General features: G+C 35.2%; 1 protein-coding gene across 2 annotated transcripts in view; it reads left to right on the top strand.

Moving 5' to 3' along the window:
• The first annotated feature begins 10,597 nt into the window (after positions 1 to 10,597).
• The window catches only part of LOC128676095 (lachesin-like), a 260,345-nt gene continuing 258,322 nt past the window's right edge, over positions 10,598 to 12,620 (top strand). The window contains exon 1 of one of the 2 annotated variants that reach the window (XM_053756040.1): positions 10,598 to 10,810. The gene's annotated coding sequence lies outside the window, so the exon portion shown is untranslated. The remainder of the gene's footprint in view (positions 10,811 to 12,620) is intronic. The other variant, XM_053756039.2, reaches the window with a different exon arrangement.

The following is a 12,620-nucleotide window of genomic DNA, read 5'->3' as shown; positions in this document are numbered from 1 at the left end:
ATAACTTATTTTGTGGTTCAGTGAGTGGACGTAAATTATAATTTATCTCGGATATACGCCTTAAGCAACTTTGCCATATTAAGAATGCCAAATATTAAAAAAAAATGTAAAGCAAGTTATGTTTTAAGGAAATAAATAAAGAGAAGCTAATTCCATTAGCTTGTATAACTAGTTGTTGAAAACAACAACACAACAACACCCTGACCAATAGATACAACAAAAATAAAATATCTAATACATAATATCTAGTTTTAGCAAGTGGACACACACATGTCCAACTGGCCACGTTGTTCCTGAATAATCCTCATCATATCCACCATTGTTCCTCTCGATGGCTGGTCTTCATTTACTTAATTACGCGTTATTGTGTGCGTCGAAACGGCGTGAGCATTGTTTGTAGATATTAGGTTAACGTGAATTAGTTTCTGTTTAGGGTCTTGAAGGATCTAAATGTGTAGGTTTTGTTTACTCTATATTGAGTAGGCTCGGCAAAATTATGGTTTGTGTGTGTGGAAAAGTAAATAATATAAATAATAAATGATATTTGGCCATTAGTGGATTATGACATATAAATAAACCATATAATATTGCTTGTTACAAACATAGATGAGTAACGTTTGTATAAAACTAATCAAATACTTGGCTGATTGGAAAACTTCAGAAGGATTTTTCTCACAGACAAATCCGGTAAAACATGTGGTTTCCACCTTAATACCACTCCATAATTCCCTTAGATATCATACAATGCAGCTAAGGAGATCAGTTTTGACAGCTCATTGGCAATAACTGAATTTCGAAAAATGTGGTGTGACAGCCAGATAATACAACCTGTACAAAGTGGGAATAAAAGAGAAACAAAATATTTATTTAAAAAATTTCACTGAAAGCCATCGAAGCAAATAAACTAAATCGTGGATTCCAGAGAAAAAAGCAACAAAAACATATTTTTGCAAAAACATTCATGGAAATCACATTTCATTTGGCTTCGCCCTTGATTACCTGTCCGGGCCACGATTCGACGAAATCAATTTCACTCGCAATCAAATTTAGGAGAAACAAACATATAGATTATCAAACGAAGCATGAATAACAGATAACCCACAGTTGAATTAAAAACGCATTAAGCGAATCGATGGCTGTATCGAGTGAGTCGGACCAGAACGATTTTATTTGATTTAATCGACTTTATTGTGATGTTATGACTACAATCAATTAGATATTTCAATTTTAATCATCAATATACAAGGGTTCATATAAATTTATATGAACCGTCTGACAGCGTCGCTACTGTTGAACAATTGAAAAAGCTTTTTAAACTATGAATAATTTGGATTTTATTTTCTTATTTACAAATTTATTTTAAGTTTAGATTGTTGACCTGGCGACCAAAGATGAAAAACTAGTAATGCGATTGAAACTGTTCCGAGACCTGTCCTGTCTGCGCAGTTATTACCAAATAGCATCCGTATAGCCCGCTTGAAATAACTGCGACATGCTCGCAGGTCAGCTGAGTTTCCAACTAAGTTACACGAACGAATCCGGGCGACATCTGGCAAGTCTGGACTTTGACAGGGCTTGTTATAAACCAGGAATTTAGGAGATAACTTATAGCAAAATATCGGCACTTCCGTGGAAGTTTCGCGATGACTTGTATTACATATGTTCAATTTATTTTAAACAAGCTTTTGACCGCATAAATTTTCTTTCTACCCCAAGTCCTTTTTCGTACTTCTAACGATATTTTTCTTCATAGGGTGGGTTGCACCAGTTATCTTTAAACCTGTACAGACAAACGCAAGGTACGCTTTGACTAATCGGCGGCGTGCAGGTTAAAGTCAGCGTAACAATTGACTGATGTCAACTCACAGTCATTCACTCTTGACGGAGTGGTCGTAATTATGTCGGGCTTCACTGCTCCTCTTGCGATGGCTCTTCATTTACTCCTAACGATGATGAATGCAAAATATCAACAAGATTGGCTGATATCTTAACATAAATATCTCTAATGAATTTTAAAACTTTGAATGAATTTTAAAATTTTAAAACTTTTTTGACGACCTCGGTGGCGCAGTGGTAAAGTTCTTGCCACTGAACTGAAAGGTCCCGGGTTCGATCCCCGGTCGGGTCATGATGGAAAACGATCTTTTTCTGATTGGCCCGGGTCTTGGATGTTTGTCTATATATGTATTTGTTATAAAATATAGTATCGTTGAGTTAGTATCCCATAACACAAGTCTCGAACTTACTTTGGGGCTAGCTCAATATGTGTGGTTTGTCCTCATTTATAAATAAAAATAAAAAAAACTAGACGAAATACTAAAATTAGAATTTGAAATAAAAGTGAGTAACATTTTATCTAAAGTCTTGTTGAACCCCCAACGCATGTCAATGTCCGTAGAACGAAAGTTAAATGACTTCAGTTAATCGAAGTAATTGGACAATCAACATTTGCATACTGTTCGGAATTTATAATCGCGACTTTTCATCTTGGAATTTAAATTAACAGATTGTTATTAAGATAAGTCTTATTATGAATTTTAAGCGCTCTTGTAGATGGGGCAATATATATTTAATTATGAAATCGGAAATATCCAACTTCTAAAAGTGGGTTGCACGAGTCAAATGTTGACTTTTGACGAGCTAAACACCAAGATAAAATATTCAACCGTCTTTTCTCTTTTCATAGTAGTATTTCGTAATGGCTGAGGCATTACACACAATAACTTGGCACTAATTATACTCGTAGAGTGCCATTTCACACACAAGTTAATAATCAACCACTGTGCAGGTTTGCTCACGATGTTTTCCTTCACCTTTCAACCATGCTGGTAAACTGTTCTTGTTATTCATGCCACAGCAGTGACTTTCTTAATAGAATCTTTTCATTCGTTAATCATCCTCCCAGGATAACGTCCCACACCTTCGGAACTCGACGACGAGACACATGAATATGTATAACTCGCCCTCGCAAGCTCGCTTGATCAGCATGCGAGACTTGAGGTTGAAGCACCCGTTTAGAAGGTGTAATCAACTTCTAAATTTAGCTGTATTGTAGGATAAACTTATGTTTTACAAATAGTTGTTTTAATTAATCAAGGTACATAATGATTTAAGAAGCCAATGGTAACTAGCAATACCGTCGACCGTGCGAAATTGTCTGTTTTCGAAAATTACTTTCTTCGATATTTCCAGGAATTTCCCAAAGAAATCCTCGTCGGGAAATTCTCTATATCTAAATAATTTTCTCGAATGATTCCGATAATAATATCTGTGTTTGATACCCTTGGATTGTTAAATTTTGGAGAACGGCACAATGCTAATTGAAGTAGGTTAAGTGTCTTAGTAAAATTTAAATGCTTAATCATACATATTTTTCACGATTATTTCTTTGATGTTCTTTAAACATAACTAGATGATTATTTTCCATGGCTATGTCACACATAGTCCTTTTAGAAGAAATAATGAAGGAAATTTCCTCATTTGTTGTTAATTAATTAAATTTTCCAAAGGTTCTTGCGCCATCGTCGCCGTTACTTGTAGTGTTTCAGAATTTTATATAAAGTCGATAATTGTTATAATTATTATCATAATGAGTTTCGTAATAAACGACGGCAAAGCAGCCTGAAGACCTCGAAATCTATATTTTTAACTGTCATTAGACCCTAATTAGCGAGACAAAGGGCGCCTGTCGAGCACGGGCGCGGCGAGTTGAACCTCTTTCACAATTATTCGCCGCACATGCCGATAATTAAATAATTCCTTTGAAAAGAATAAAGTTTTGGTTGAGCAGAGATGAAGAATACGCCGTGAAAGGTGAAAGGGCTTAGGTTTCCAAGAGAAGTAGATGGAAAGTGGAGCTACATCTAGACCTTAAAAAAAAGTGGGTAGGTACTTAAAACAGTATCATGTCTTAATCCCTTACTGGGTAGACAGAGCCAAGAGTTGCGAAAGTCGAAGGGAATGTACGAGTACTCGGATAGCTGTATGATAGGCGTATTTGTTGAATTGAGATTCTATATTAACAGGTTGCTGGCCCATAATCATTAAGTGCTGCAGTTTTTTATTTTTTGTTGATATTATATCACCACAACGCTTCTCTCTTATGTTTATAGATTTTTCCTTTGTCTCACTTTTACAATCTACTCGGGAAAATAAGCTAAGTGTACATTATATATTTTCTTTTTCTTCCAGTCCAGCAAACAATAAATACAATTTTGATGTCTTATATAGATCTTGATTTATAATGAGAAACAGTGAAAAAATCTTTGATGTATTCTTAAAATATTGTACCAACTGTTTGTAGGCTTTCTATCTTGTTCCCGCATCAAAAGCATGTAAATTTAATCTAGTGAGAGCGAAGAAACCGTAAACCCTTCCGCTCGTAAATCGTGTAGATGTAGTTTCGGTTAGACATATCCTGTGTCCTAGATGAGTCATAGACAAGGCAAAGCAGAACGACGCGGTGCGGTGAGTCGATAAGAAATATTTTTCTTGAAATATCAATGATCCAACGACTTATTAATGTTTTCCCAGAGAAGTGTTCTGCAATCTTATCGATGGCTCCCATCGGCGTCCAGTACCCTGGCAGGTTTGGACACATTACACACCTATTGTTTTCTTAATGTTTATTTATTTATACATAGCCATTTGCATACACTATAGCTAAGACTTAATAAAATGTATACAATAATAATAAAAGTTTTGTGGAACTGGTGCCCATGCTATGGTATAAAAGTAACCTGTATTACGGGTAACTTAGACTCGCCATTTGCAGTGAGGACAGTTGAGTGTTTGTTTTTACTGTAAGTAATAAAAAATATTCTTTTCTTCACGAACAATATTATGTATAACGACGCTAAAATTTTCTTAAAATTTAATGTAAAAATCATAGTAAAAAGAAGTCCTCCTGAAACAACCTATTTCGAGAGTGTAACTTGTAGGAACTTGTTCCAACTCGCTTCAACTTGGCAGGCGTATTGCGGTCAAATTTTAAGCTGTTATACTTGAAAACTTAGCGAACTGTCATTAAATATTTTTACAACACTTTCAGTATTCATTTAAAGTTTTAACAGCTGTTAACGAGCTACAGATGGGTGGAATTAATGAATATCACTGGTAATTTCATTTATATTTAGCGTGTGTTTGCGCCCTAAAATAGGACCACTCTATATCGTCCTGTGGATGTCGTACGAGCCGGCTAAAGAACACTAGCCTTGGCAGCTGACAGACAAAAAGCTCATTTACCGGGTCGACATCAGGCAGGCGGCAGGTCGCTCAAAAATGTTGTATATATAATGATTTACGTTGACTCCAACTCTGACTTTTGATACAACTGGGACCAGATGAAGTTAGTAGTTATCATACGACTGCAAAAGCAGGAAGGGTTAGATTTTAAATCTAAATTGGCTTTAAAACTTCATTTCGATGTGGTAATTGGATTCATAATACCTCTCGAAATTTGATACACATAACAGCCGTTAAAAATGGCCCTGCTTTTCACTTTAATATCGTCTATCCAGTTAACCGAATATTAAAATTTACTGGCGCTCCAACCTGTTACCTTGTCAGCAAAAAAGCGTATTTTTCGTCCAAGCTCTGTAAAGGTTTATATAAAGGTGCGACCGCTTTGTACCAACATTATACGATGTCTCTTGTCACCTTATGCGAATTTGGTGTTACTTTTATTGTTTTATATTCGAATTTTATTGCGGTGTGAATGCTTTGTGTTGGGCGCAATATGTCACATGAAACATGGGTGTGAATTACAAATAAATGTTTTGGAAACACCACATTTTGATAGAAGGAAAGGAAATGTGATGGATTAGATCAGAATAAAGCATTATATTTGAGATCTTTCCATACAGTCGTGCCAAAGTTTTATTGAGAAGTTCAAACCGTAACGTATTCTAGAATTGCGTTTTTTTAAATGTTTTAATATAACCGAATTTTTTTACAAATTACAACATGAAAAAATGTTTAAAAAAATCAAAATCTTCATTTAATAAATACTTCTCCTAGTCGTTACAAAAATAATTAACATTTAGTGTACTGCCGACTATGTCAATTTAGAGTGTGTGTTGTGTGTCCTGTCAACTTTAACGTTAACTTTAACCTACGCAGAACAACGCAAGGTACGCCAATTTGTCTAAACGACGCAGATTAAAGTCAACGTCAAAGTTGACAGTTGCAATCCACTCTTAATATCAATTGATTCCAGTCAATTATTTATTACAGGTTCGTACTCTACCAATTCCTTTCCAATTTGTTTCATCGGTAATTGGAGTGATAGTGAGCACTAGGACTGACTGCAAATTCCAGACATTTGAGATTGTGCTGCAATCTGCAATTAAACGACGGACAAACTTGTTAAGAGAGCGCAAACCCGCACACAGGCGCGCCATCTTCTTTCTATTAATTTACTTTATTTATTTGCGGAAATTAAAAATAATCTATACAAGTCATGCTACAATACAAAAAGTATTTTTTTTAGTATCATAAAACTATGATATAATGGAAAACTCCATTATAGTCACAATTTACTAAACCGAAAACAGTGACCACGAAAATCCTTGTATCAATAGTGAGAACATTGTATAAGGAAATCAAATTTTTTTTCGAATAATATCAAGTGCAGCAAAATTATTATTTGTTTGGATTCTTATTTTATTTTCGCTAATTAATAAAAGAAAGGTTTAATTCAATGAAAACAAATGACAAAAATGTTAGATGGCGTTAGTGTGCGGATGGCGGAGCCTTAAGGAAATAAATTAAAAAACAAAAGCTAGTAATAACTTAGCTTGCAAATGACTTTCAAATTAGGTAGAACGTGCTTTACCCGTTGAAATCAAATTTCATTTATATTTGTTACTATTTAAAAAATATATTTTTTCCTCAAGAACCACTTATAAAAACCCTATTAAAAATTATAAACACGAAAGTTAGTGAGGGTTGAAGATGTCATAAAAATTCTACAAGACTGATTTCAATAAAATTTGGCACACGTATATAACCTGCAATAGCATATACCTATATAGTACTTTTTTCCCGAAATTGTCACGGAAAATTATGCAAATACTATTAATATGATTAAAGCAAGTTAGTTTTTATAATACCTTTATAACGCCTATTGCCCGACAGATTTTCAATTTGAGCAGTAAGAGAAAAAGGATTTTCGCACGCTCCCAGCAAGAAAGTGATTTTCTTATAAGCTTGCAAAATAGATACAAAGTTTTTCTGTTGTAGTAATGACTATGTCTGAGCTCTCGTTCCGTTTAAACATCAATACTGCGTTCCTATTTCAGAAGATCTTAATTCTTTTACTTGAGGATAAATCTTGCACAAGCGTAATATTAGCGCTTGGCTTTCATTGAAATCTGGTTCATATAATTCAACTAGGAATGGCCACACTGTATTTCAATCATACCAAAGCTACTGCTAATAGATGTCATGTTACAAAGCACGTTTGTGACATTTAACGATGGTACGAATAATTAACGCATTTTAACTAGATAATTTTCCTACTGCTGGACATAAATATTCTTATTCTTAGCCTGCCGTGTCGGCTAAATTATATTTATAGTAGCACATCTTCGTGTCGTCAGCTAACTTTAATTTTCCTCAGAATTTATTTTCTTTCTCGAGATTAGGTTAGTGTAAACAGATTCTTATTGGCTGCCTCTGAAAGTCTATTAAATGTGCCACATATAACAACGTCGACGCAAATCTTCCCGGATAGAAAAATAAGATAAAAATATTTATAGTAACGATTTTACGTTACCAACAAGTTTCCATTTTCAAACTCTTTCATTATGAAAATATGGTTTTTATTTAAATACTAGCTTTTGCTCGCAGCTTCGCCCGCGTGAATTTCATAGTAAAATCTCAGTAATTTTTTTATCACGTATTCTGTAACACTGGTAAACATACATGATTCAAATTCGCATTTTTTCTCATCTTTAGTTCAATTTTCTGATTCCCGCTGCGTGTCTCGTCCCGCAAACTTGTCCAATCCCGCTTCCTGCCATGTCACGTAAAGTAGATATCCCGTACCGTTTCCTACGTATTGTGCCATCATATTTCTTGCAATGTGTCCCGTTCGTGTGGTGTTTAACATAGTGGGAAACGTCCCACTAAGTGTCTCCATCCCATTTCCCGCTTTCTGCAACGCGTGCCGTCCCATTTTCCATGACGTTTTACGTCCCGGTTTTTTATTAACCACAAACGTTAATTAAACATTTCATGTATTTACTGTTACTACAATAGTATTACTGTTATTTACTACAAAAAGTAAGTGTGCCAATTTTCAGCGTTTTATCTTGAAAATTGTATTAAGTCCCATTCAATCTTTTGAGATTCAATCCCCCTTTTAAAGAGGTTTAGGGTTAATTTTCAGAAAAATCTGAATCACGTATTCATTACTTTGTTGTAAACAACCAAAATCCAAATTTTCAAGTCACTAACTTCAACAGTGTAAAACTTTCATATTTACAGTTTTTCACCCCTTTCACCCCCTTCGGAGTAGAATTTCTAAAAATCCTCTCTTAGTGCTCACCTACACTCACCTACATGCCAAATTTCAGGTTCCCGTTCAGCAGTTTCGGGTGTACGTTGTCTGTCAGTCAGTCAGTCACTCAGTAACGGAAGAGTTTTATACTGATATACTGATGATACATACTGCGCCCACAATGCACCCACCCTCTTCTGTTATCCTCTCTCACTACCCAAGGGCTGGCTGGAAGAGATTGCTTAGCAACAGGCCCACCATTGGTCCATATGTATGCACAATTTGTATTATTTTACTAATATTACTATAGTACTAATATTGTTTTTTTATGGGCGATAAATATATTTAGTATTGTATTGTAAATTTAGTTTTAATAAAGAAAGAAACTGATAACAATTTTTGTATGAATACAACGAAAATAAATAAAATTACCTTGTGCACGTAAGTAAGTATCAAGTAAAACTCTTACGATTTCGTTGGGGGCTATGGGTAGAGATTTAAAAGTTTTAGTGGCGCCATCTAGTGTTTTATTTCGGAAGTACAATATTTATATCATATTGTCTGAGCGAAACCATAGCGCGTTTTAAAAGTCTTGGTGATGCCATTTATTATCTTTATGTTCAAAACTAAAATATAACAAAATTAAGTTGAAAAAAGGTATCAAACCTTCTAATTATATTTATATCAGATTTTCATCGATAAAAAAAATGTTTATATTCTGTTTATACCTTTCTACAAAATTGTAAAGTAAATCGGCTCCGTGAATTGTTTTTTTAATTTTCCTACAGACTCCTCATTTTCCGGGATGAAATGTCTATAAGATGTTAACCCGGGATTCCGAGGTATTTTTGATTCATAATTAGTTTTTCAATTATCCCACGGGAACCTGACCATTTACCGGGCTGAAATGTATCTAATTTTCCTACAGGACCTTCCTCAGTTTCCGGGATGAAATGTCTATAAGATGTTAACCCGGGATTTTGAGGCATTTTTTATTCATAATTAGTTTTTCAATTATCCTACGGGAACCTACATACCTACCTACATACCAAATTTCAAGCAAATGGGTCCAGTAGATTTCGAGTGATGCACGTTCAGACAGACAGACAAAAATTTCCAAAACGATATTTTCATCATCTATATCAGTAACTAAGTATATTCCATGAAGAATTAAAAAAATATATTCAATGTACAAATTTGGCCTTTTTTCAATTTTATTATGTATTGATAATATATTGCAGTTAAATAATATTATATTATTAAACCACAAAACCCTGCTTTCAATGTGATGCTGTAATTTATGAGTGACTAGCTGATGCCTGCGACTTTGTTCGCGTGGCCGAACAATTTTTGGTAAGGAGTCAAAACTATTAGAAATTTAATTATACAGACAAATGTAACGATACCTATACATACAGACGATGCCTACAGACTGAAAAAGTATACTTTATATAGTTTAGCTGACTCTTCTTCAGGTGTTCCAGATCTTTGATTTTTATACCTCAACAGAAAATGCTCATCAGACTGAACAACTTTTATTAGAGCGTCATTTCTATTTTTCCTATAATTTAGCTGTACCATCATATGTCTACATCAGGTGTTCCAGATCTTCGATTTTTATATCTCAACAGAAAATGCTCATCAGGCTGAATAACTTTTGTTAAGGCGTCATTTCAATATTTCCTATAGTATAGCTGTACCATCATTGTTCTCCATCAGGTGTTCCAGTTTTCAATATAATTTATACCCTATATGTTGCCCAGGCTGAATAGCTATATAACAAAAAAAGTTTAATTCAAATCCGTCTAGTAGTTCCGAAGATTAGCGTGTACAAACAGACAAACACACCTCTCCCAAAGACATATTGGTTGCGCCAATTATGGTACTTTGAATTTGGCGCCATACGTCTCGGTCTATTTTGAATTGTAATTGTTGCTGATTGACAGTTCCCACATTTCCTGTTCCTATTAGTTGTCTCCTTCCCACACCAACGCGCCAACGCATGTGTGAGCGAGAAGACAATACCAAGCAATTCGGAAATCATCGCCGCTAGTCGTGCGCTTCAAAAAGTGTGTGCAAAAAAATCGGTTTGTCGCGCGCGCGGTCCCGCTAATAATATTCGAAAATTGGTGAAATTACACGTGTACCACCCCGTGAATGTGCATAAACTCTTCCATACAACCACCGTGGACTTTGTGCGTTGTAGTTTACTTCCAGCATCGGCCTGGAGAGCAAATTGGATCTTCAGCGGACCAAGCCCGATAGCACGCTGCCGGCCGACCTATTTGCGAAGGCATCTCAGCAAAGGTTGGTGGTTCCTTATCCACGAGCAGCTTGCTCCTTTTGTCCATATAGCCTCCAGGCAGTTCGTTCTTTATTCTTCTAATTAGCAACTTGCAAAGCATAAATATACAGTCCTACATATATCGTCATTGAACCGGCGCAACCACATATATTCCATATACATACAATATATAGATATCGTCGCCTCGTACTGCGTTTTCCTGCGGCGCTGTTATCGTCGCCCAGCTAGGTCGCTTGATAAGACAAGCGAAACGAGATGTAATTTAATGACGTCACGCGCATCGCTGCCATCGCGGACTCGTCACATCTTTACAAGAATAAATACTGACAGAGTTGATCTTGTACAAGAAAGAAAATATGAATCGAAAAAGAACATATTTTTTGTAATATATTGTAATTATACGGGACGATATCGACTACTAAAATGGCCAAAATTTACGATATAAAGAGACGAGAAAAAATATGGGGGAGGCCTTTGCCCAGCAGTGGGTTTCAACATCCAAAGGGTAGTTAAAACATTTAATCAAATTGTGATGAAAAATGTCCCTAAAAAGAACAAAGGATTATTCTTGCATTTCAATTTGGTACCCGCTGTAGCGACATTTATTTACAAGCGCACTCTCGTTAAACAGTAATTGGTAACACCACCTCGGGCGTAACGTCGTTTGGTGGCGCGTCTCCCGAAAATTGAAATCACTTGATTTTGCCTTGTCGCGCCTTTGAGGGCCGCGTAATGAGCGGGAATTACATGCCTTATTATATTTGTTATAAAAAATTGTAATTTTAATTATATTCAACTAGCGACCCGTCCCGGATTCACTCGGGTTAAAATGTAATTAATCATACATATAAACCTCCGTCAGAATTCATACGATCCATTGATGAGAACTGCGTGAAAGACTTTGATTTATAATAGCCAAAAAACGCAACAAGGAAAAAGGAGGAGGAGAGAATGAAATTTAATTTAAAAAACAATTATTTTGAAATAAGAAGATTAGCTTGCAACAATTAAGCCATTATAATGTTTAGATAAAAGCAGAGGAAGACGTGACATTCGCTGAATCTGCTAATTTATAATATGGCATATTTGGTTTCAGCATTCATTTCATATTAAACACAAGCTATCTGTCTCTCTCTTCAGGGAGTTACCTCGGCCGCCATAGACCCCAAGGTCCGCTTTCCTACTTTTTCTTCTCAATTTCGCGCAGTCTTCGGGTTTTTAGTGGTCAGTCCATAAGCGCACATAACATCGTTGACAATATCAAGCTTTTTAGGTTTACACGTTCAGTTTTTGGTTGATATTAAACACGTAAAATATAATTTTACTGCCCTGGGCGTAGCTCCCTCCCCATTTGAATATCAATTTTTGATCAATATGTTTTTTGTATTCTAGTTTATTTAATGGAAAAGGGAACACACAGGCCTAATAATATTATAAATTATGAATTTTGACATGATTCTTTCAGCCATCTTAGAATCACTAATAACAAAAAAAAATTGAATAAAAAAATAATAACATTGGACTTAAACCGCCTTAAAATATAGCTTTCTCAAATAAATTCCAAAGACTAGCCAGAATTATGTAGCATAAAAATTTGATCTGATAATAATAACAAAATAAATAAACAACCTGAGACCACAATTAAAACTAAACCCAAATTACAATTCACAGTAATTCGCTGACGCCTACAATCGTCGAAATAAACTTGATTGATTGAAAAAACAATTCAATCAGGCTACAATCAATCAATCGTGATTAAGGATGTGTCAGTTGAGAAATTTCCATATCAAAAATTCCATTACGGCATTTGGA

The sequence above is a fragment of the Plodia interpunctella genome, chromosome 15, assembly GCF_027563975.2.
Source record: "Plodia interpunctella isolate USDA-ARS_2022_Savannah chromosome 15, ilPloInte3.2, whole genome shotgun sequence".
NCBI classification, from domain to species: domain Eukaryota; kingdom Metazoa; phylum Arthropoda; class Insecta; order Lepidoptera; family Pyralidae; genus Plodia; species Plodia interpunctella.
Note: the sequence above shows the minus strand (reverse complement) of the source record. Positions and strands in the feature narration are given on the sequence as shown.